This window comes from Pyrgilauda ruficollis, unplaced genomic scaffold, assembly GCF_017590135.1.
Source record: "Pyrgilauda ruficollis isolate IOZ18807 unplaced genomic scaffold, ASM1759013v1 scaffold3, whole genome shotgun sequence".
NCBI lineage: Eukaryota > Metazoa > Chordata > Aves > Passeriformes > Passeridae > Pyrgilauda > Pyrgilauda ruficollis.
The window spans coordinates 17,961,231-17,966,714 of NW_024524377.1; the positions used below are offsets into that span (position 1 = coordinate 17,961,231).

At 40.8% G+C, this 5,484-nt stretch overlaps 1 protein-coding gene across 1 annotated transcript in view; it reads right to left on the reverse strand.

The window, feature by feature from the left end:
* The window catches only part of TLK1 (tousled like kinase 1), a 67,957-nt gene extending 67,704 nt beyond the window's left edge, over window positions 1-253 (reverse strand). Inside the window, exon 1 of the mRNA XM_041473179.1 lies at window positions 112-253. The gene's annotated coding sequence lies outside the window, so the exon portion shown is untranslated. The remainder of the gene's footprint in view (window positions 1-111) is intronic.
* Between the last annotated feature and the right edge of the window lie 5,231 nt (window positions 254-5,484).

Sequence of the window (5,484 nt, forward strand, 5' to 3'; positions counted from 1 at the left end):
CCGCCTCGGAGCTCCAACCTCGGGCCGGCTCGCAGCCGCCCGCCGGCTGACCCTTCTCCCCGCGCACACCCGTCCCGCGGCAATACCTCCCTGCCTATCCCAAGCGCGCACCTTCCGCGCCACGGGCGGCCCTTCGTTGGCCGCCCCGGCCCAGCCGAAGCTAGCACCCCTGAGGCCGCGGCGTTCCCCTCCGTCTCGGTTTCCTCGGCGGCGCAGTCCGCCCGTGCCGGCGCGCCTTCCCCCGTGCCCCGCCGCCACGGCCATGGTGGTGTCGGGGCGGGGCGGCGGGGGCGGGAGCGGCGGCAGAGACGGTACGCTCGGCTGCCGCGGCCGGGGCCGGAGCCGCGCCGCCCGGCACCTCCCCGGCGTGCGGCCGCGCGGGGCGAGCCCAGCCCGCTGCTGCGAGAGTGCGGGCGGCAGTGGCCGGGCTGAGCGGGCTCTTCCCAGCGCGGCCCAGGTGAACGTTGCTCAGGCAGCATCTCCAGGGGCTCTCGGGCGCCTGCCGCTTCTCAGCGTTCTTTTCCCGGACAGGACGGTGTGGCAGCAGAGGCTCGGGGGCACTCGGGAAAGCTGATGTCCCGAGGGAGAAGGCTTTGGCCGCCGGCCGCAACCCGCTTCGCTGAGGAGCGGGAGCAGCCATCGGATGAACTGGAAGTCGGGCAGGAGCCATTTACCAGGCCCACCACCTCACCCGCTTCAACCACCAGGCTGGGGCTCCCAGGTGGGCACCAACGCCGACCTGGCGAATTTCAAAACGTCCCTCTCTGCCTTGAGTTTAGAGACTAAAGTGCAAACTTAGCCGAATTTTTCAGTTACTCCTTCTTTAAAATTAACATAATCATGACTGGGAATGTCAGATATATGGAAAGTCACTTCTGAAACAAAACCTTTTAACTTACCAGTGCAACTGGTAAAAATATTTTCTATATATTTATACATGTAACAGGGATAACAATGACTTTGATTACTTACAAACAATCACGGGTTGCAGATATATTGCATTTTGTGTATATGAAGAATATCTTCATCATTCAGGCATGGCGCTTATTTTGTGGTTGCTGTGTGGAGACATTCCTGTCCATCTACTAACCTACTTTCCCCTCTATTTGAGAATGACAGGAATAGATTACTAATGTTGGATTGCAGCTCTCTGCACAACACACATATTACTAATTCTGTCTCTTCCTTTTAAAGTGACATCTGTGAAATTATCTAAGATCTTCACCTCCCACAAGTATACAGCATAGCTGGCAGTTTCCTTGCAGTTTGGTATTAACTTAAAGCAAAAATTATTATGTTTACTTGCTAAACAAGTCTGTTCCAGGGCATATATCTAGATATATCTAGTAACAGCTAATTTTTTTTTAATTTTTTTTTTCAGAGAGGTGATCTGATATTTCAACAAGGACTTGCTTTTAAGGACTTGATCCTAAAACTTCTCAGACTTTATGTAAGCAAATTACATCAGGAAACTTCCAATACTTGGGAATGAAGTAAAACCGTGCTACTTCACTCTGACTGCATTAATACTTAGCAGCTGGTATAGAATATTCTTGCTAGGTTGAAACTAAAACATACTCATAATCCCACAATCCATATGATAGCATAAGTGAACATGCACCTGGTCTCCTGATGAATAGATCATGCTGCAGCATGCTGCTTTTAAAATCTGCCAAGTAAAAAGCAGTAAGTGAAAGAAATTGTCTCTTCGTTTATAGCCCTTTGCATCGACTTAATACAAACCCCTGCTATCCTTACAAAACCATACATAAGCAAGCACTCTTTCTTCCAGTTTTGCTTCCAAACTGTTGCCTACAAATCATTCCACTGACACAGTTGAGACTTGTTCAAATAAAGCGTTATTTGCTTTGATTAGGGGAACAGGATATCATGAAGAAGATCCCATTCATTACTTCCTCTATCAGACACGCAGATTAAATATTATAAAAAATGCTGAAGTGTCTTTTATATTTTCAAACATTATCACTATGGAAAATAATCAGATCTTTGCCATCTCATAACGTGTCAGACAACACCTCATTGAGGGACCAGAAGTAAGTGGGCACATACTGCAGGACTTCCAGCAGATCATAGTACCTGCTGCAAAATATGGGTTGAGTCTGCATTTTGTAATATAGTAGAGCTGTATCTCTTGGTTTCATGAGTTGTTGATGTAGGGATTGAAAGCAGGGTGTGAATTATATAGATCATCTCCAGATGAGATAACATATATCACTTCAAGAATACATGGAGCTGGGTACATTCCTCTCTAGTTTACAGAAAACCTACTTTCTTACTGAGTTAGAGCTGACACTGATTTTAATGTACCCCTTTATTTGTAAAGCCACATTGCTTCAGTGTTACGAATTTAATAGTATCATGGCAGGAGAGAACATTTTCCTTAGTACTTTTCAGAAATTTCAAATTTCAAAAGACTTCCCTTTTCAAATAGCATTGTAAATGTACATAATGCTTTTCCTTGAATACCCTGTCTTTATTTTGCAATAAAACTTTATGATACAGTGGCCAGAGAGATGGCCTTTCTCTTACAGTGGTGAGCAGTCAGTCAGCATCACCTGCCCAAAATAATAAATATGAAATCCAACTCTATTACTAATTATTTTTTTTTAAAATATAATAAATATTAAATCTTTCTCTTTGCCTTCTAATTTTTAGGAACAGAATAGTCTGCTATCAAGGTTTATGTGAACACTGCATACCATTAACATCAGGCATAACTTGAGACAGTAGATAGAGGGAATCAGCTTTTAGTGGGATTGCTCTGGATAACGATGAATGAGGTGCCACACACCTACCTACATGGGAAAACTTGATTCCAGCTGAAATCCCAGAAAACTCATTTAGTTTTGCTAATTCCTAAGGAAGAGGACCTCAAAACTCAGATCAGAACCGAGAGGAGTAAGAAACCTGTGTGCTGTTATTCTCATAAGAATGTGTCAAATGAAAGTTAGCAATGTTTATGGCAGTGGTAACTCTCTAATTGAGGACAGCTGAAGAACTGAAAAGCATAAGGAATTTTCCTTATTTCAAAGATGGAAAAAAGGTAAGCAACAAAATCCTGAAAAGCATTCAAATTGTAAAGCATTAAATTGCTTTCAATTTTGTCACTGGAATTATCTATGCAAGAAACTTTTATCACAGTAAGTTCACAATCTCTAGGAAGTAAGAGAAGTTAAGTGGCAGATAACAAAGGAAGGTGCATAAAGAAAAAAATTAATGGTCTGAATAGTCACAATAAGGAAGATTACAGCAGGAATGAGTTTTTGGAGACATCTACCTTGCATCTATAAAGATTACTGTGCACTCAGGTCAAATATCAATTACAAAATTTCCACATACATCCTCTAGAGAACAAAGAGACATAATTGCAAACATTACACATAAAATCCAGAGTTTATCCCACAAGTTCTTAAGGAAGAATATGCTATGACTATGGGGCAAGTTACAGAGATACAGCAGTTCCTTCCCTGTTCTGAGACCTTCACCTTCATTGTTCGTAGACACCAAAAACATTTTGGTGTTCTCATGAAGGATTTGTATCTAATAACATCAAATATTATACGTTGTTAATAACTGCATATATCTTCTGGTTTTCCCACCAAAGTCAGTTTGCTGTTAGCTGGCTTAGGTTTCATGCAAGCAGCAGATACTGCAATACAAGGTGTAGCGACTGACCACGCCAGGTAACTGATTATATGAATAATGTATGTTTACATATAGGTTCCAAACAAGACCATTTTTAAATTATGTCAGTAATTAGAAGGAAAGCCTCCAATTCATAAGATAATTGGAAGTAGAGTTAGAAGAGGAAATTGATTTAGCAGGCTGGTACTTTTAGGAAGAAAAGTGAAGTGTTACAAGAAATGACAATATCCTTGGAAAGTAGTAAACTGTATTCTGTAAACTATATGCTAAACCATATGCTTCCAAACTTAAATCAGTCTCTGTCAGCTACAAATCAGGGAAATGACAGGAGTCAGATCATTAGGGTCTTTACCTCTGATGCTTTTGGCATCTATTTTACATGTAGCTTCTTCCATCTCCTTGGACTTGGTGCAAGACTTAGAGCAACGACGACTTAGTATCCTTTGATTTATCCCCTCAATTATTTGTAATGCCAGTGAAATGGAGGTTTCAAATTCTTTGTTAGTTCCTTGTCAGCCTAGCACTGGATAATAGACCCACAGGAGTATTTTCTTAAAGCATAAGCTTTTACAGTAGTACTCACTGCATATTTGCCAATATTTATTAATTTTATACATAAAAATATGTATACACATGCATTCACCTACCCTATATCTAGAAAGACCTACACACACCCTATACCTATGCCAACACCAGCAGCCAATCTGATTTAACTAGCATGGTAGAAAAATATTCTTGCAACTAAATAGACATGCTGGTGTAGCACCTTGTGTAGAAAATGCTGAAATTATTTCATCATCAAAATGATGTATATATGACATTTTTAGGTTAGATGTAATGCAATAGGTTGCAAAAACATAACAGAAAAAAATACTGTCTTTTGTCTTGATGAATGCTGGAAGTTTGTAGCTCGAACTCTCTGTCCTTCCTTCTAACACAGCTGAGCACATGTACGGACCCTCCCTGGATCAGACCAACATGCTCCTGGCCAGTCTGGGTTGGGATAATGACTAGAATCTTCCACTCTGTGTTCTGTAGGTCAGAAGATTCAGAATGCAGTTTTGGCACAACTACAAGGTAAAATGCCACGTGACTGTAGCAACAAGTGCATTCTGTGATAGAACACCATCTCAGATTGGAACAGCTTCTGCACCTGTTTCTCACAAAGAATTTCTATTTATGAGCAAATAGGAATGTTGCAATTGTACTAGCATTAGAGTTTAGTTAAAGTTTTCTGAAACTGGTTTAGTGCAATAACACTTTTATAGGAAAAAGTTATTTTGAACTCAATTAAATAAATTCTGAGACTCACTGAATTAGAGCTGTATTCTTAAGCCATATAGTGCACTACATGCTTTACAATTTTTTTTAATATGGCACTTGCTGGCAACTCCGAGTTGCAAGGTAACAAAAACATGCATAAATAATACACTAGCAAAAATATCTTCCCTACCAGCTTATCAAGATGCAGAGAAGCTAAAATGAAAACAATGTTATCACATTAGGCCTACATTTAAGAACTAGACACTAACACTGTGTAAACACAGTTTTAATTTTATCATTTATGTAATTGTCATAAACTGCAATTATTATACCTTTAGTATCATTACCATTAGTCAGATCCAGTGATCCACCTCTGCTATAATGATTTTTGTTCCAAATCTCCAAGAAGCCTGCAAACAACTTCCTGTCAAACCAAACACAAAAATGAAACGGAAATCAGGGAATTTTTTTTTGCCATGCAAGTGTTCCTTTTTACTCCAGCTCTAGCTACTTTGATTATTAGCTACATTCCAGTAAGAATCAAGGACAGTTTTA